Source organism: Eulemur rufifrons, chromosome 17, assembly GCF_041146395.1.
Source record: "Eulemur rufifrons isolate Redbay chromosome 17, OSU_ERuf_1, whole genome shotgun sequence".
Lineage (NCBI taxonomy): Eukaryota > Metazoa > Chordata > Mammalia > Primates > Lemuridae > Eulemur > Eulemur rufifrons.
The window spans coordinates 114038-133929 of record NC_090999.1 but is presented as its reverse complement, the minus strand read 5'-3'; the positions used below and the strand labels follow the sequence as shown (position 1 = coordinate 133929).

Genomic DNA, 19892 nt, shown 5'->3' with positions numbered 1-19892 from the left:
TCTATTTTAGATATGCATTTCTTGCTTTCCAAAAAAAAAAAAAAACAAAACACAAAAAACAGTGATATAAAGATGGCTGTGAAGGAAATGAATGCTGCCAAAAAGGTGGGGGACTGCTGCTTTCCAGTCTTTTTTTTCTTCTTTATTCTTGAATAGTGCTACTCTATAAGTAACTAATTACTATACTTTCATCACTTTTTATAGCTAATGTTATCTCATAATTATTAAAACCATAAAAGGTAGTCATTTTATTTTTTTATGCCCTCATCTGTACCTCACTGAGGTTTTAAACACGATGTGGAAAATGATGGAGGTTTGCTCTGCCTCCTGCTCATCCTGTGACTCTGGGAGAGCTACCTCACTCTCTGAGCTTTTTGTCTTAAAATGAGGATAATAGTTCTTACCTCAAATATTTAGAAGTTTAAATGAGCTTAATATGGAAAAATTCTCAGTACAATGTACTGAGGATGTACTCAGTAAGTACAGCTATTATCGTTGCTGTTACATACCAGTAATTTGGCTTTTTCTTGGAGAGCTCATTTTTTCTGTGGTTTCAACTATCACTTTAAATATTACATTCCAATCTTTTCACTTATTTATTGAACAAAGAGTTATTTATTACATACCAACTGTGTACATTATTCTAGGAACTGGGAAAGCAACAGTGAACAAAATAGACAAAAATCTGTGCTTTTATATGAAGCTTAAATCTAGTGGGAGAGATAATGGCAATAAGTAAAATGTAATATTCTGGTGTGACAGAGCTAATATTTTATGTATTTTGCCCTGACTTTGCATCTAGGATTTAAAGTCTGAGCCCTTCCTTTGTTGAATTTTTACAGGATTTACAGTGGTTTTGCACCATTTATAGTCTATTTGCATGGTTAATAGTAACTAATTGATCATTTTAATTTTATCTTTCACAAGTGAAGGAGGCTGCACTTTATATTACTAGTCCCCCCCCCCCATAACCTGTGATACAATTCTGGGCATGTAGTTTGTGTTCATTACATATGATATTTAGTAAATAAAATATAGAATATTTATATTTACTCTTCAGACCAGCCTTTTATCAGGTGGGTTGATTAAAAGAATTAAGCTTTAATACCCTAACCCTAAAACATTCATTTTATTTAATGGGTTAACCCCTCTCCTTGGCATCTAGAATGAGTCTGATTATGTCCTGTCTTTGGGAGGGTTGAGAAAATAGTTACACCATTTGCTGTGTTCTGTGGTTCAGAGGAAGAATCCCAGTTGAGAAAGGCTGATTTAGACATAGTCTCATAGACTTTATCATTACTATAAAAAATTATGTGGGCATGTTTTCTTAATACATAGCCCTGAACACCGCTGAAGTAAATTTACTTGGTATAAATAATCTTAAAGTAAAATTTTCAGAGCAGTTTTTTTATTTATAGTTTTAAAATTTATTTTAATTGAATAAGCTGGATTATCACTATGTATTGGTGTTAAGAAAACTTTTAAAATGCTTATTTAGGGTGTCAAGAATTGTAAACAAATTGAATCTGCTAAATTATTACCTGATGCACCTGTTAGATTCATACCTCCAAATACTCTGAACTTGCGTTCACCAAGATCATGAAATGACTGGCTGAACTACATTCAGAAGTCAGCAGGTAAGAACTAAAATTATATTTTAATTGGTTTTAAGCTTTTTATGTAAAAGCATAGTTCCATTCAATAACTTAGCTATAGTCAGATTGTGTTACTTTGGGAAAGACAAATGCTCGCGTATGTTTTCACTTTGCCTAGAGACCATATTATAGAAGCTCTTCAGGAAGTAAGAATAAATCCTAAAGGGTTTTTGAATGGCTTATCTGTTAATGCTATTGTGGAAATGACTTCATCCATTCTGAAAAACTCTTGTGTTTATTCCTAACTGGAAGCAGAGATCATACAACATATTCTTTTTTATTTAAATATTACTTTAAAATTTTAAGCTATTGGTTTCATTTTTCACATAAAATGAATATTAAATTAAAAATAATAAAATATAAAATTTAAAAACAAACATATTACTATTAATATAAAACCATTTACCCCAAAATTGCTTGGTTTAACATTCGTCATCTCACAGTTTGCAGATTAAGATTCAAGGCTGGCTTAGCTGGGTAGTTTGCGTTCAGAGTCTTTCATGTTGCAGTCAAGAAGTTGGCCTGGACCGTAGTCATCCAGAGGCCACACTGAGCCTGGAGGGTCTCCTAAGACGGCTCATTCACATGGCTGTTGGCAAGAGGCCTCAATGCCTTACTGCATGGGCCTCTCCACAGGACTCTTCGAATCCCTTTACACTGTGGCAGCTGGCTTCCCCTGAGCAAGAGAGCAAGGGGGAAGCTGCTCTGACCCACCCTCAGGAGTCACAATCCATCATTTTGCCACATTCTATTAGATGAAGGTCACCACATGCAACTCATACTCAAGGGGAGGGAAATTTAACCCCACCTCTTAAAGAAAGGCATATCAAAGAATTTGTTTGTATATTTTAAAATGACTACCAGTGAACATATACAATACCTTTTTACAACATAGGTGAGACTTCTGTTTCCAGTTATAGGTGTGTAGATGACTCAAGCCAACCGTCCACTGAGAACAACTAGAAAACCTGAATAAATATTAAAAAAAAAAAAAAAACTGCTTGAAGGCACTGATGAGCTATCTAGATAATGATGAATTACTGGATCAGGGTACAAAGAGGAGTCTCAAAGTATGCCCAGTGTTTGGGGGTACTTTCCCCCCAGTATTATTTGCAGAGGAGAAGCTAGGAGGGCATGGGCCATTTTCATAGCATTGCAGCGGGGGGATGGGTGTTGAGCCTAAGAATACTGAGTTATAGAAATGCCCCCTGTATTTCTGGAGACAAGACTTGATTTCAGAAGTCAAATAAGGCTTTGCCTTAAAGAAAAAATAAATGTGTTAGTTAAAAAATTAAAAAAGAGAAAAAGGGAAAAAGAGGGGGGGTAAACTTTCACTTTAAGCAAGAGCTCTCTGCATGGCTCATGCTAGCTGCTTTAAGCTTGGGAACTGCTGCTTTCTAATGTAAACGATTCCCAGAAGCATGATCTACCGTTGAGAGAGGCTGATAAAAAAAAAAAAAAAACAAACTAAGATCTTAAAAAAGATGATCAAGTTATTGCTCAAATTCAACAGTGCTATATTAGAGCATAAGAGAAAATAGCTTCTCCTAAACAGTCTGTGTTTTCTTGTGTAAAATGTTAATAAAACTTATGCAGATTTCATAAGTTTTATTATGAAACTTATGAACTACAAGATGTTGTGCAAAAAACGGTTAGTCCGCCTGACTTGAAAAATTTAATGTTACATATATTGGCTTTTAATAATGCTAATTCAAAGTGTTAGCGGCTTTTACATCCGCCGCTCAATATTGGCAAACTTTTATTAATGACCAAAGACCTCAATTAGAAATTAAGTTAAATGGCAAATCTTTTGTTAGACTTACAGATACTGGAGCTGATGTTACAATTATTTCTAAAAGTTTTTGGCCAAAAGCTTGGCCTTTACAACAAGTTCCTACTGTTCTTACCGGAATAGGAACGATGACTGACATATTTCAAAGTCAACAAATTTTAAATTGTTCAGGCCCTGATGGACAGACAGCCACTTTAAAACCTTACGTGGCTAACATCACTATTAATTTGTGGGGAAGAGATTTGTTACAGCAGTGGGGAGCATACATCAATATACCTAATACATCTGCTAAACAGGTTATGCTAAATATGAATTATAACCCTTGTTTTGGTTTGGGTAAAAGGAGCCAAGGGGCTAAGACTTTCGAGGCACCAAAGGCACATACTTCTCGGCATGGTGTATGCTATCCAAATTTTGGATAGCGGCCACTGCTGCTGAAAAGCACCATTCTGCTCTGGCTTTAAATTGGATATCACAAAAGCCTATATGGACAGAGCAGTGGCCACTAAAACAAAAAAACAAAACAAAAAAAAATTGGGTGCTCTTCAAATATTAGTAAAAGAACAATTACAAGCAGGACATATAGAGGAGTCCACCAGTCCGTGAAATTCTCCTATATTTGTTATTAAAAAAGAAATCTGGCAAATGACAAATGTTAACTGATTTAAGAAAAGTCAATGCAGTTATACAATCAATAATCAAGCCAAACATATTGTTTCTCATTGTCCCACTTGTCAATTAATTAATCAGCCTAAATTTTCTGCAGGAGTTAATCCTCGAGGTCTCTCACCAAATAAATTATGACAAATGGATGTTACACATATTCCTGAATTTGGCAAGTTAGGTGTTGTACATGTTACTGTAGATACTTATTCCAGTCTTATTATGGCTACTCCATCCTCTGGAGAAACTGTTAGACATATGTTCTCACACTTACACTCCTGTTTTATATACATGGGAGTCCCAGCCACCATTAAAACTGACAATGGCCCTGCTTACACTAGTCATTCCTTTACAGCTTTTTGTATTAAATGGGACATCAAACATGTTACTGGCATTCCTTATAATCCTCAAGGACAAGGCATTATAGAACGTACACATCAAACTTTAAAAAAAATGTTATTAAAACAAAAAGGGGGAGGTACACAGTCTCCCAAAGATAGAATAAATCAAGCCTCATTTACCTAAAATTTTTTGAATATTCATAAGGAAGATAAATTAACAGCAATAGAAAAGCATTGGAATAGGAGTCCACAATCAGACTCTTTCCCTCACCAGCCTATCTGGTGGAAAGATGATGTAGAAAATAAATGGAATAAAGGATGTGCAAAGGTGTGGCAGAGAGTTTTTGCTTGTGTTTTGACAGATGACAGACCAACAGTCTGGATTCGAAACAGAAGAATCAAACCCAGAGTGGAAACTCAAGGGGAAAAAGCGGAAGACACATCAGGCACAGACCATGACGTGGGGACAGCTGAAGAGAACATACAAAGAAGCAGATGGGATATTGAACCGGACATCTGTACCTAAAACATCTGTAAATCTTTTTCTTGCCGTGATCTGCATGGTGAGCATGGTGGTAAGAGTGTCTGGCAACCAGGCACATCACTATTGAGCATTCTAAAATTGCACCCACAGATATACCCCTTTGTAGGAAAGTAATAATTTCTGACTCTAAAACTTGGGTACAATGGAACAATTGTAGAGCTCACACGGGGCGCATTCTTGCTGGGTCCACATCTTATGGTGGTGTCCTAGACTGGAGTCCCTATGGACATCCTGCCTTCTCTCACAATTTTAAAAAGCTTCATTGGAATAAAACTGCCACCTCGATGTCTGTAAAAGACACTGACCTTAAAAGTCATATTACATGGCTCAATGATGGTATGAGCTCTCCAGCTCCTCACATTTTAGATGGCCCTATTCATGATCAGTTGTGGAAAATATCAGCTGCTTTGCACCCTTTGCAGGCCTGGATTAGCACACACACTTTGGATCCAAACAATAGCCGAGAATGGACTTTGAATTTAAATTCTACTCATTATATTCAAGTTTGTGTTAGACTGCCTTACTTATTTATGATTGGACATGCTGTTTATAACGAACCTTCTTTCCTAGTGACCTGTGACAACTGTTCTCATTATACCTGTATTAACAATTCTATAAAGTTCTTCCTTATAAAGAAACATTTTATATTCTCAAAGCCAGAACAGGACTGTTGTTACCTGTTAAAATGAATAGAGTCTGGCAAGAAACACCAGCAATGTTCCTTTTGGACAAACTTCTTAACCACATTCTTAAATGTACAAAAAGATTTATTGGTCTCTTAATAGCAGCTATTTTGGGAATCATTGCTGTCACTGCTTCTGTGGCCACCGCAGGTGTGTCTCTGCATCAGACCGTTCAGACCACTGAATTGGTTCAAAATTGGCACCACGATTTAAATCAATTATGGTCTACCCAAAATCAAATTGATTCTAAATTAGCTATTCAAGTGGCTGACTTACCACAAGCTGTCACCTTGTTGGGAGACCAGGTTATAAGTCTACAAAAGCAACTTAGACTTCATTGCGATTGGAATATCACTCAATTTTGTGTTACACCTCATATATATAATCAAACTCGGTTTCCTTGGGAAAACATCTACTTAACCAAGCAAATCTGACTGAAGAGATTGGAAACTTACAACAAGAAATATTAAGTACCTTCAGTCACAAACTTAAATTGCTCTCTGAAGCTGACATTGTTAATGACATCTCTTCTGGTTTAGAGTCAGCTGATCCACTTTATCATCTTAAGATCTATGGGAGTTCCACTGTTGTAACTTTTGGCATTATTTTAATCCTTTGCTTGTGTTTATTTATAGTCTGGAGAAAACTCCAAAGAAGACAAGAATCTGGAGACCAACGCCTCCCTGTGATGGCTGTCCAACTCCATCCACTTTCTTCAAAAAATAAAAAAGGGGAAGATGTTGAGCCTAAGAATACTGAGTTATAGAAATGCTGCCTGTATTTCTGGAGACAAGATTTGATTTCAGAAGTCAAATAAGGCTTTGCCTTAAAGAAAAGATAAATGTGTTAGTTGAAAAGCTGCCTCCTCTCAGGAGGGCATCTCCCTGGTCAGTAGAAGCTGCACTTCAAAGAGACAGCTGTAAACTGGGCCTTTGGTTCTCACCTGTTTTGAAAGACAAGGCAGGCCTTTTCCTTAGAACCAAAAGTTGCAGGAGCTGACAGGTAGACCCCCAGAGATGAGAGCTGATCATATAGACATGCTAATGCCCAAGCCGGGCCCAGATGGTACCGTGCAGTTCAAGTAATTAACACAAAGCACAGCCCATGTTGACTTCTGGGATCATCTCTGTCCCCAAGAACACAATCACCAGAGCCAAGATGTCCCTGTTTGTTGCTAAAGTAATAGCCTTATCATAAAACTTACAAGTTTGCCCCAAGACGATTTTATAACTCATTGTTCCCCTAGTTGGAGTTACTTTAAGGATCTGTAGTAGCCTTTTAGGAGACTTTGACCCTAAAGCAAACTGCCTGTTAGTATGAAAATCCTGTTGCCCTTGGCAACGGGGAGCCTGTATGTACCCTATAAAATACCTGTGTGGAGTTTCAGTCAGGGATATATTTGATGCGGGTAAAAATATATCCATCCGGATACATTCCTTTATTTATTTATTTTCATAAACCTTTACTTTATAAACTATATCTTTGGCTCTGTGTATTATTATTGCCATTACTTTATCTTTTATTTCTATTTCCTACTATATTTTTCATCCTTTGAGATGACCCCTGCCTGAGAGACCTGTTCTGAAGAAAAAAACCTCTTTGCAGGGAGTGTAGCTAACTCCCTGCAAACTGGCATAGTCAACTTAGAGACCATGATCGAAATAAAGAGAAAAAAAACACCTCTTTGTGGGGAGCGTAGCTAACTCCCCGCAGATGGGGTCTTGGTAAATTCTCAGCATGGGAGTTCGGACCCCAGTGGGCTGTACTTGAGGAGAACAAGTTTAAACCCTAGAAATACATGTTGCTCAGAAGGGCTGTAACTCAGCTTCAGAATTTAGTCCCTAAATCAGATTGAGATGATCTTGGGTTATGAGTTCTGCCGGGCACCTGGAAGAAATGAAAGTAAGACTTCTCTGGAAGAAAATAATATCATTTTAGGCCTCAAATTATTTATGCCAACAATTTAGTATTTGTTAGCTTATTTTATAAATAAGAACATACAGTCAAAATCGTGGTCAGTGGGCACCGTGGCTCACACCTGTAATCCCAGCGCTTCAGGAAGCTGAGGCAGAAGGATCACTTGAGGCCAGGAGTTTTGAGACCAGCATGGGCAACGTAGACAGACCATCTCTACAAAAAATGAGGAAGACATTTCAAAAGCTCAGGGAAAGCTAGGCCCCCCACACCAGTTAGCCCAGCTGTGGCTGCAAAGGACAAGTTCTTCAAGGAAATCCAAAGTGCCACTCTAGTGAACACATAAATGACAAAAAAGCAAAACAGCTTTATTGCTGATACAGAGAAAGTTTGTGTGCTCTGGATAGATCACCCCAGCTACAACATTCCCTTCAGCCAAAACCTAATTTAGAGCAGGCTCCTCTCTTGAATTCCATGAAGACTGAGAGAGGTGGGGAAGCTGAAGAAGAAAAGGATGAAGCTAGCAGTTGGTGCATGAGGCTTAAGTAAAGAAGCCATCTCCATAAATAGAAAATGACTAACATCCTAGGAGAATATGATTATTGGGATTTTGTTTTGACTAGAATTTCTGTCCCTCTCAGAGACCAAAATTTAGCCTGTTGCATATTTTGGAGCAATGTTTTTTAACAAATGTACTGCAAACCAGGTGTAATTCAACTCAATGAAAAAAACCAACAGAAATCTCAAGCTATTTTGAAACAGGAAGGGGAAAATTTGCAAATAGAAGTTTTTCCCAACTGAAAAAGAGAGGGCAAAACAAATGAACCCTTTCGAAGGTATTAAAGAAGCTGTCACAATCCGAGTGCCAAGCAAGGTGATTGTCAGTCCTCAAATGCCGTTGGTCTCTGCCTCCAAAAAAAACAAATCATTTTATCTAAGTTATAATAGTCAAGCCTGTAAATAAATATTTTTAAATTTCTGAAGCTGTTCCTCCCTACTAAAAGATGCTCAAAATTAAAAAAATCAAAATATTTTTTAGCTGCTTTTGTCAAAAAGGCAAATATTTCATAAGGTGTCACCATGCATGTTGGCCCTCAGTTTATCACGCTGTAACACACCATCTCTCAGTTTTTGCCGTGACAGTACCTAACAAGGCTTCCAGGCTCTCTTCAACACCTCCAAGCTCCCCTTTCTCCAAACACAAAAGGAAGAAGAAAACTACAAACCCCCATCTGCCCGCCCTACAGTTCCTGGGAAGAGACGGTCCTCAAATTGTTCCTGCTTAGACTCTGAAGCCTGGAGAAGGAGATGGGGACAGCTGTGCCAGCGGGCGAGGACGACGTCCAATAAGGGGGAGGAAATTTGGCTGAGGGGACAGACGGGAGAAGGGACATGGAGAGGAGGGGTCAGTGGAGATAAAATGGTGAGGGGGGTGAGAAGAAAGAGCAAAAAAACAGGGAGAAAGGAGTGAGGATCACACAAGACAGAAAAAGGTAAAATGGAAGAGAAAAAGAAGGAAGGGTCAGGGTTAAAGGACACAGAGACGGTGGCAAAGAGAACGCGGAAAAGGCTGTCACTGGGAGGAAGGGAGATTAAGGGGGTGCTACCTAAAGGGCTTCACCCCAGCAGGTGAATGGGCTGCACGGGGAAGGGGGAACTGGAAACTGAGCGGGTGGCAATAAGTGGCTGTGGGCGAAGGCAGGATCCTGAGGGGGACGCCGGAGCGAGGGAGTGGCGGGGACGCGGGGACGCGGGGACGCGGGGGCAGCGGCTTGGGCCGGCCTCGCTCCCTCACCGTGGCTGAGCCGCCCGATCCTCGGGCGCAGCCTCTGCCCCGGGTGCCGAGGTGGCCGGACCGGAGCCCGCCCCCAGGCAGAGCCAGCACACGGGCTCCGGGCTCGGCCCCAGCCTAGGCCTCTTTAATTCAGAAGCCGGAAGTGCCGCAGCCACGGCCCGCCCTGCAGCGGAAGCTCCGCCCTGCGAGGCCCCGCCCCAGCGCGAGAGACGCGCCTGCGCGTTCCTGTTTCCGTTGCCGGGTCCTGGGGGTGTGTCTATGTCACTGAGCAGCCAGCAGAGGGCAGGCTTCTAATTGTTCAGAGCCCCGCAGTGTCTGAGTGTGTCCAAGGGGGTTGTTGGGGACCTGTCACCTGGGCGCTGCTTGGTGAAGCCTGGGGGACTCCAGGGGACTGCCACAGTGGGTACGGGGAGCAGTCCTGCTCCGATGGCCAAGAAGCTGAGGAGCCTGATCTAAGACCAGGAGGGAACACTGGGTACCGACTCCCAGCCCAGGCATCCCATCCTCCATCCCCCTCGCCTCTGAGAAACTGGAACCCTCATACATGGCTGATGAGAGTGAAAACTGGTGCAGCTATTGTTGAAACCCTTTGGTGGTTCCTCAAAAGGTTAAGCATAGAATTACCGTATGACCCAGCAAGTCCACTTACAGGTGTGTAACCAAAAGAATTCAGAACAGAGACTCAAACCAACACTTGCACACTAATGTTCATAGCAACTGTATTCACGCTAACCAAAAGGCAGAAACGACCCAAATGTCCATCAACAGATAAATGGATAAAGAAAATGTGGCAAGTACACACACAGGACTATTACTCAGCCATGAAAAGGAATGGAGTTATGACACCTGCTACAGATGGGTGAATCTTGGAAACATTATGATAAACAAAATAAGCCAGGCACAAAAGGACAAATACCATATGATTCCCCTTCTGTGAAATATCTAGAATAAGGCAGATTCACAGAGACAGAGTACGTTAGAGGTTACCCGGGGCTGAGGGCGGGGGAAATGGGCGTTATTACCTAATGGTTACAGAGCTTCCGGTTGATATAATGAGAAAATTGGAAATATATAATGGTGATGGTTGCACAACATTGTGAATGTACTTAACGCCACTGAACTACACTTACAAGTGGTTACAGTGGCAAATTGTGTGTATCACAAGAAAAATAGGTTTAAAGTAAAATACTTTTTAAGATACACAAAAGCTGAAAGAATCAATCAGCAACAGACTCTTAAACTGCAAGAAATGTTAGACGTACTTTAGGCAGGAGAAAAATGATACCAGATGAGATTATGTTTAGAGATCTGGCCATGGTAACCAAATGGGTAGTATGTGACTTTTTTTCTTTTTAAAACGTCTTTAAAAGATAATTGACTGTTTAAACAAAAATAACAATAATGAAATTGGGGCGTATAACATATGTGTAAGTAACACGTATGACAATAGCACAGAGACCCAAGGGGAAGCGACGGAAGGACGGAGCATGCTGTAAGGCTCTTATGCTGCACAGAAAGTGGTGTCGTATCACTAGAAGGTAGAAACCAACGGTATTGTGACGTATCCTACGCTGCACAGGACAGCTTCCCACACAAAGAACTATCCAACCGAAAATGTCAGCTTGAGAAACCATGCCCTAAAGCTAAATAACTAAAACAGTAAAACAAAAAGTTTTAGCTAATGGGCCACAAAGGCAATGAGAATGAAAAAATACTCAATGCAAAAGAAGTCATAAAAGAAAACAGAGCAAAGGGCTGATGAGATGAAGGGAAAACATAGAGCAGGGTTTGGTGAATGGAACATGGTGGAAATGACACGGTGCCAGCTTCCAGGCCCAGGACTCATGAAACCAGCAGCTTCTACTGTCTGTCTCTCGGAACATTTGCTCTGGAGGAAGCCGTCGCTCACATCGCCACCTGGGCTCCACATCTTGTCATACCAGTGGTGGCATTAGATTCTCATAGAATCTCGAACCCGACTGTAAACTGCGCGTGGAGGGACCTAGGTTGTGGCTCCTTATGAAAATCTAATGCCGGATGGTCTGAGGTGGAGCGGAGGCCGTGATGCTAGCGCTGGGGAGCGGCTGCAAATGCAGATTACCGTTAGCAGAGAGGTTTGACTGAACAATGAATGTGATGCGCTTTTTTTTTTTTTTTTTTGAGACAGTGTGTTGCTTTGTTGCCCTGGCTAGAGTGAGTGCCGTGGCGTCAGCCTAGCTCACAGCAACCTCAAACTGCTGGGCTTAAGTGATCCTACTGCCTCAGCCTCCCGAGTAGCTGGGACTACAGGCATGCACCACCATGCCCGGCTAATATTTTTCTATATATATTTTTAGTTGGCCAGATAATTTCTTTCTGTTTTTTTTAGTGGAGACGGAGTCTCGCTCTTGTTCAGACTGGTCTCGAACTCCTGTCCTCGAGCGAGCCACCCGCCTCAGCCTCCCAGAGTGCTGGGATTACAGGCGTGAGCCACCGCGCCCGGCCTGATGCACTTGAATTATCCCAAAACCTTTGCCCCCTCCCCTGGTCTATGGAAAAATTTTCTTCTGTGAAACCGATCCCTGGTGCCAAAAAGGTTGGGGACTGCTGGGATATAAGACAAACATACAAAAATAAATTCTATTTGAATATACTAGCAATGAATGATTGGAAATTGAAATTACAAATGATACCATTTACAATAGCATTTAAAAAGAAATATTTATAGGTAAATCTGACAAAACTACAGAAGACCTGTACTATAAAAACTGTAAACATTGCAGAGTAAAAATAAAGGAGACCTCAGCAAAGGGAAAGATACATCTTCGCAGCTCAGAGAAACACTCAGACATCAATTCTGACCAAATTGATCTGCAGATTCAGCACAAGCCCAGTCAAAATCTAAGTGTTCTCTGTTGTAGAAATTGTCAAGCTGATTCTAATATTCATGTGGACATGCAAATGATGTAGAATAAGTCCTCCGGAAAAAAAAAGAACAAAGATGGAGGACTAATACCACTCAATTTCAAGGTTTTTTATAAAGCTATGGTAATCAAGACAGTGGTAAAAGACAGACAAATAGATCAATAGAATGAAATAGAGAGTTCAGAAATAGATTTATGGCCGGGTGCGGTGGCTCACTCCTGTGATCCCAGCACTCTGAGAGGCTGAGGAGGGAGGATCACTAGAGGTCAGGAGTTCAAGACCAGCCTGAGCAAGAGCGAGACCCTGTCTCTATTAAAAATAGGAAAAAAAAACAAAAATTAGCCAGGTGTGGTGGTGGCACTTGCAGTTCCAGCTACTCAGGAGGCGGAGGCAGGAGGATCACTCAAGCCCAGGAGCTAGAGGCTGCAGTGAGCTAGGCAGACACCGTGTCACTCTAGCCCAGGTGATGGAACAAGACTCTGTCTCAAAAAAAAAAATACATAAAAATAAAAGGAAAAGAAATAGACTCACTCATGCATGGAAAACAAATGTGTTACAGATGAGCAAAGGCCATGTAGTGGAAAAAGGATTGTCTTTTCAATAAATTGTGCTGGAAAGTGTGGCTATTTATCTGTCAAAAAAAATTTTAACTCATTCCACACCTCATACATATATGAAAATTAACTTAAAATGGGCCATAAACATAAATGTAAAACTATAAACTTCCAGAAGAAAATAGAAAATGTTTGTGATCTTGGGCTAGGCGAAGATGTCTTAAATATAACACCTGAAGCATGATTTTCTGAAAAAACATGCAGAATTTTATCAAGATTTTAAACTTATATTCTTCCAAAGACACTGTTAGCGTGAAAATACCAACCATAGATGGCAGGAAATATTTGCAAAGCCTGGACCTGATAAAGGACTTGTATCCAGAATATGTAAATAGGTCTCAAACTCAGTAATAAAAAATAAATAACCCAATAACAAAAGGAGCAAAAAATTTGGCCAGATACTTCACAAAGAAGATGCTCAGAAGACAGGTCAGTATGCTCAATGTCATTAGTCGTGGGGGAAACGCGACTTACACCACAGTGAGAATTGCTGCGCATCTACCCGAGTGGCTGAAAGAAAGAGACTGGCGGGCCACGCAGGGCTGGCTTCGCGGGCCTGTGACCTGTGTGGCGACACAGAGCCCCTGCACGGAGGGCCCTGCGCCTTGTTTCATGCCCTCCTGTTTTCATCTTGAAATCCTTAATGATCTTAGAACAGGGAGCCCGGCGTTTCCATTTTGCCCCAGACCCAGCAAATTATATAGCCAGTCTCGACTCCACACGTTAGCAAGGATGGGGGAAAGTGGAGCTCTCACACACCGCTGGTAGCAATGTTAAATGGAACCACCGCTTTGGAAAACAGTTGGGCAGTGTCTTAAAAAGCTAAGCGTTTACCTCCCATAGGACCCAGCATTCCCACGCTTAGGTGTATACCCAAGAGAAATAAAAATATATGTGAAAGATTATATAGATTTTATGGGGATTAACTAACCAATAAAACCCCTTTTCTTTCCATTATATCTTTCATGAATAGCGAAGGCATTACAAATACTTTCTCTTTAAAAAGTTTCTCTATTCATCTGTCCCAAAGGTCACACTGTAAATAATTACCTTAGATTTTTCCTCTTATTTATGCAGTGACAGTAATTGAAATTAGAAAAGTAAAACATTTATTTATTTTAAAGCTACTAGAGACTTAACTATCCCTTCCATAACAGGCAAAGTTTTCATTTGGGGGAAATAAACCATTTTTACTGTGGCACATACACTACTTACATTATTAATATTGGTTCCATTTTATAAAAAGAGAGTTTTTTTTTAATTCAAAGTTGTGATTTCAATAATGATGAATTGTACATTTTATAGCTTGCTCTAATCTTTTAACACAATTAAATTGGACCTATCTCCAAGTTTTACCAACTTCTTAAAAACTTACCAGTCTATAACAATGACACAACTGATGAAAATGACATATCTGTGTAATGATGCAAAACTCACCATAGGTTCAAGAATAATGTACTTGTTTCATATCTGAAGATTAAATATATTGTAAATTTGGGGGGGAGGTGTCTTTTTTTTCTTTTTTTGGAGACAAGGTCTCGCCCTGTTACCTGGGATACAGTACAGTGTTACTACCACAGCTCACTGCAACTTCAAACTCCTAGGCTCAAGTGATCCTTCTGCCTCAGGCTCCACAGTAGCTGGGACTACAGGCACATGCCACCACGCCTGGCTCTCCCCCCCATTTTAGTAGAGATGGGGTCTCGCTCTTGCTCAGACTGGTCTCAAACTCCTGGCCTCAACCAATCCTCCCTCCTTGGCCTCCCAAAGTGTTAGGATTATAGGCACGAGCCACTGCACCAGGCCTAAAATATACTGTAAGTTGTGCAGTCCATTTCCTTGGTTGTTGGGAAAAAGAGCACAGGCAGCAGCAGAGGACTGTCCTGGGACACTCTTCATCACACAACAGTAACAGTTTAGTCAAAATCATACCCGAAAGCCCAACCTTGACTACTCAAGACACAGGGCTACGCTCTGCCATCAATTAGAAAATGGTTACCTTTCTGAAAACCCTCAGGATAAATTTCCTTCTGGTTTCAGTACTGTGAACAATAGCTACGGTTCTTCTGGGGAACCGATTTGCTTTATGGCCATCACTAAAATGTTGAGCCTGCCCTTTTATACCAAAAGCCAAATTTGTGACACATCCTTAACAAGCTGTAGGAATTCACGGAAGACTTTCTTGTATTAGGTTTCCTCCTGGCTCTATTTTAGATCCTAAACTTCATTTCTCTTTTCATCATCCTTCTCATCCCCTTCTAATATATATAGCCTTACTCTGTATCTTCTTTTCTAATTGTCCTCAAAATATTTTTAGAACAAAATAAGTTCTAATAAAATACACCGTGTATATTTATTGATACACATGAGGACAATGTGCACACATGCACACACATAGATTAAAAGCCAACCGAATTTTATTCTTTCTCCAGGATGATGGGGGACCCTGCTTCCTGCGCTGTGTGGCTCACGTGTTGCACCGACAGCACTGGTGACAGCGCCAGTCTCACTCTTGGCCAGCAGCAAATATTCCCATCTCTTGTTTCTCCATTCCTCAGCAGTTGAGAGTAGGAATTAATCAACGTCTTATAATGAAATGGGATGTTTCAAAATGTTACATTAAAGCTCAATTCCACCACTGAAAATATTTGTTATGTTTTTCTCATTATATACATTTACTAGCCCTAAACCAAATCTAACTGTATTTTGTACAACATTTAGTACACAATCTATTTTAACAGAACTCTAAGACAAACTTTCAACGATTAGCGAAGTATATGATGTATAGCCTACTAATTTTATTGAATGGGTTTTCTTTCAAAATAAATTATGTAATTAAAAATTAGAAAATTACATCTTTCTAAATCATATACATTTTTAAAACTTCTATTTTTATTTTAAACTCAATCATAAAAAATTATCACAATAATGTACATTGTACCCAAAAAGCCCTAAACTCAGCATGATATAATTCATCCATGTAACCCAAAATACTTGCACCCCCTAAATGTATTGAAATAAAAAAAAAAACTAAAAAAATGGTCACAATAAAATTATATGCTTTGTCCATTTGTCAGAGAAAAATAATTAACAGTAAATACTAGGCCTTCTTTTTCAATTCTGTATGAAATTCCTCTTGATAACACTTGATAGAATTCTATTCACAACAACACTCAGCCAAATACACTTCTTTCTATAGTACTAAGTGTTCAGAAACACACAGCATTCAAATAATGTAGTTTCCATGTAATTAGGATATCATTTTCAGTTTGATAATCTGGCATAGAAAAGTCTTCCAGTGGAAGAAAGGAGAAATAGCTAAAAAGAAACAGTTGACTTAAATGATGATGATTACTACTGAATGAACCGGTTCCCTAAAGCATAGTGGAATGGGCTGTCAATGCCTGAAAGTGACAGAGACGTGCACGTCTGGGAACAGAAGGAAAGCTCTGCTGGCAACACAACAGTGATCCGACCAGGGAGGATAATCCATTTTTTCGTTACATATCTATCCCACCTCCTGACCCCTGTTTATCATCCACGTTCCCCAACAGGCTTCGGTGCCATCCACTTACTCCTTCTTTGTTTAAAATTTTTCATTTAGAAATTACTCATACAAGGAAGTATTTTAAAATATGTGCAGTTTGAAGAACTAAGGAAACACCAGAGAAACCACCACCTCGGCTCAGAGAGAGCAGAAGCTCCTTGGATAGGCCCCTCCTGCCGGCTCCCGCCACCACCACCAGTGTCCCCAATTCTGTGTTAACTGTTTCCCCGTTTTTGTCTTCATACCGTTCAGTCTTGTGTATGTGCATCCCTTAAAACACGTTGCTCTGTGCTGCCAGGTTTTGAACTTTACAGAAATGGAATCATTCTGCAAGTATTCTTTTGTAATTTGATTCCTTTCTTTGATACTACATTTTTGCAATTAATCCATACTGATGTGTGAGGCGACAGTTTATTTTTATTGTAGTGCAATAGCCTGTTATATAAACATGTGACTATCTGTTCTGCTGCTAATGACCCTTTGTAATGTTTCTATATTCTGCTGCTGGTGTTACAGTTGCTCTGGCCTGATTATTTTTCACAAATTGAATGTTATTTTTATATTTTATAGTTCATGCTTTAATTTTAACTGCACTTATCAACTTTTTCCTTATTCATTCTTACATTTCAGAACTTTCATTTGGGATCTTTTTTTTCTTCCTAATGTAAACCATTAAGAATTTCTTTTGTCTCAGACTTTGTCTAAAAAAGCCTTTATTTCAATTTCTTCCTTGAAAGGTAAGTAATTCTAGTCCGAGAGTTATTATCTCTCAAGACATATTGAAGCTATTGTTCCAGTCATTTGAATTCCGGTGCTGCAGTTAAGAAGTCAGTCGTGAGTCTAACTACCACACCTTTATAAATGACGTCTTTTCAAAAATCTATTGACTGTATTTAAGGTTTTCTCTTTCCCTCTAGTAAATTCTGCAGTTCTCACTATAATATGGCTAAATGTGGATACCTTTTTTGATTTGTTCTTCACTGGGCTTGCTGGATTGAGTATCTTTTACCCAGTATCTCTATAAATAGTGATTCTTCCTGATTTCCTCTATTATCTCCTTCTAGAACCATAGCTATATAGGTCTGTCAGTGAACTCGCATCCAGCATATATAAAGAACTCTGTGACACTTCAGTAAGAATACTGAAATAAACCAATTCAGTAAGAAATGGGCAAAGGAACTGAACGGACACTTCGTGAAGAAGATATCATTGATCGATAGGCACATTAAAGATGCTAACTTCAGGAAAATGCAAACTTAAATTTCGTGAGATGCCACTAACAAACCCACTGGAATGACACAAATTTTACAAGACCGACAATACCAGGTTCAGAGAACTTGGAATTCTCATATACTGCTGGTGGAAATGTAAACTCTTCACTTTGGTTAACAGTTGTGTTGTTTCTAATAAAGTTAAACATACATTTATCATATGGCCTAGCAATTCCACTCTTAGGTATTTATGCAAATACACGCCTACACCTGTACATAAAAGCACTCTCTATCTTATGTCATGATAACCCCCAAATGTCCCTCCAGCAGATAAATGGATTTAAAATCATGGTGTATATGCACACAATGGCCTACTCAACAATGACAAAGAATGAATCACCAACATCTGTAAGCAGATGAATCTCAAAACATGCTGACCAAAAAAGCCAATCATGGAAAGTAATACACTGTATGATTCCACTTATATAAAATTCCAAAGCAGGCAAAGCTCATCACTGTGACAGAAAGCAAACCGGTTACGGAGTGGGGCTGGAGGGCAGGGTGGGCTGAGCACACAGGAGGACAGGGAACTTCCTGTATCTTGACTGAAACGGTGGTGACACAGAGGCCCCGATTTACAGAGGAAGTAAGAAAAACGACTTCCTTGAGAAAACACAGCCAGTTAATAGTAGAGCAATATTAGCATTAGTCTCGGTCTATTAACATTTTCAAGCTTTCTCTCAGAAGGACAAACTGGCTGCAGGAAAAGAGCTCACGTTCACCCAGCATTTAACAAATACTGCTGGGTGAGTGCCACATGCCAGCCACATACAATAGAGACCCCGACCTCAGAGAGATCAGAGTGGTGGGAACAGGTTTCACGGCAGAGGGCAAAGAACGCTATGGCACCGCCAACAAGCAATTCAACCACACGGTCTGCTACAGGGGCCCCTAAAGTACCTCCCACAAGAGTTTTTAAGACCTTTAAGTTTAAAGTCTAAAGAAGAAGATAGAGTCACAACAAACAATAAGGTAAGGTAGATCCTTACCTAACACATAAAAAGATAACTACAAATGGTTTAAAGACCTAACTATAAAAGGTAAAACCATAAAGTTAATAAAGGAAAATGTAGGGAATATTGTTGCCTTAAGGACTTCTTAAATAAAATTTCAAAAGCATAAAACAGTAGGCAAACTAGACTGAATTTGATCACATCCAAATTTGAATTTTCTGTTCATAAAGGAAACTATGGAAAAAAATTAATAAACAGATGACAGAAAGAGAAAAGATATTTACAGAGCATAAAACCTGTAAAGGAACTAATGTCCAGTGTAACAAGAGCTTCTGCAAGTCAACAGGAAAAGACACAATCCCAGTGGGAAATGGGCAGAAGGCAGTAACAGGCACCCGCAGCAAAGGAACCCCAGAACCATGTAAGAACACCACGAGCTGCCTAAACCAAATACAGAAATGCAAATTAAAACATCCCTCCGAATGACAAAATTTGGGCAAGTGACCATCAAGTATATGCAGATGTACAGGAAAACAAAACCCAATGTGCACAGCGCTACCGAACTTGTAGACTGAGGCATCTTTCATAAGAGTTTAGTCAAATTAATTACCCACATGCATACGGTATCACCAAGGAGGAATTCTCTCTGGACGTACATCCCAGTGAGTGGCCGTGAAGAGCTGGGGACAATGCACAGTCATCCGTGCCGGAGGGAAGCTGGAGACATTCACCTGCGTGTCCGCGGCAGGGAAATAATTCAAAGCACGGGGAAAGGGTATGATGCGAGGAGACACGGAGCATGGTGAAAACACCCAGGTTATCCTAGCATGCGACGGTGACGGCATGGTGAAGAAAAAGGCAGAGGACACTCCCCTTAGGGTTGTGGACAGAGCCAGACGAGGTAATGCACGGAAAGTGCCCAGTCCCTTGCCCTTAGTCCTACGACAGTAATTCCTGCTACGTGGTATAGGTCACCCCCTAAGCTTTCACCCCACTGTTTATTTATTTGTGCAGCTGGAGCACGGAGTTTTGTTACGAGAACTTAATAGAAGACGCGGCGGCACCGTGAGAGCCCGGGGGAGGCAAGGCCTCCGAGTCTCGCGGGTCCTGTGTGCACAGCGGCTGCTCCCCGCGCTGCTGCAGGCGGGACAAGCCTCACCCCACCCGCATCTCCATCTGCGCATCTATAGAATGGAATTGTTAAAGCCAATGTCAT

General features: G+C 40.3%; 1 protein-coding gene and 1 long non-coding RNA gene across 6 annotated transcripts in view; one reads left to right on the top strand and one right to left on the bottom strand.

Moving 5' to 3' along the window:
- LOC138398097 (uncharacterized) overlaps positions 1–7173 on the top strand; it is a 68120-nt gene extending 60947 nt beyond the window's left edge. For all 3 annotated transcript variants that reach the window (XR_011235927.1, XR_011235926.1, XM_069492293.1), the window contains 3 exons: positions 11–105; positions 1499–1637; positions 4814–7173. The gene's annotated coding sequence lies outside the window, so the exon portion shown is untranslated. The remainder of the gene's footprint in view (positions 1–10; positions 106–1498; positions 1638–4813) is intronic.
- LOC138398098 (uncharacterized) overlaps positions 1–19892 on the bottom strand; it is an 89212-nt gene that overhangs the window by 7454 nt on the left and 61866 nt on the right. For 2 of the 3 annotated variants that reach the window (XR_011235929.1, XR_011235928.1), the window contains exon 6: positions 1987–2623. This is a non-coding gene — a long non-coding RNA (uncharacterized lncRNA). Of the gene's footprint in view, positions 1–1986; positions 2624–19892 lie in introns of those variants that run through there. The other variant, XR_011235930.1, reaches the window with a different exon arrangement.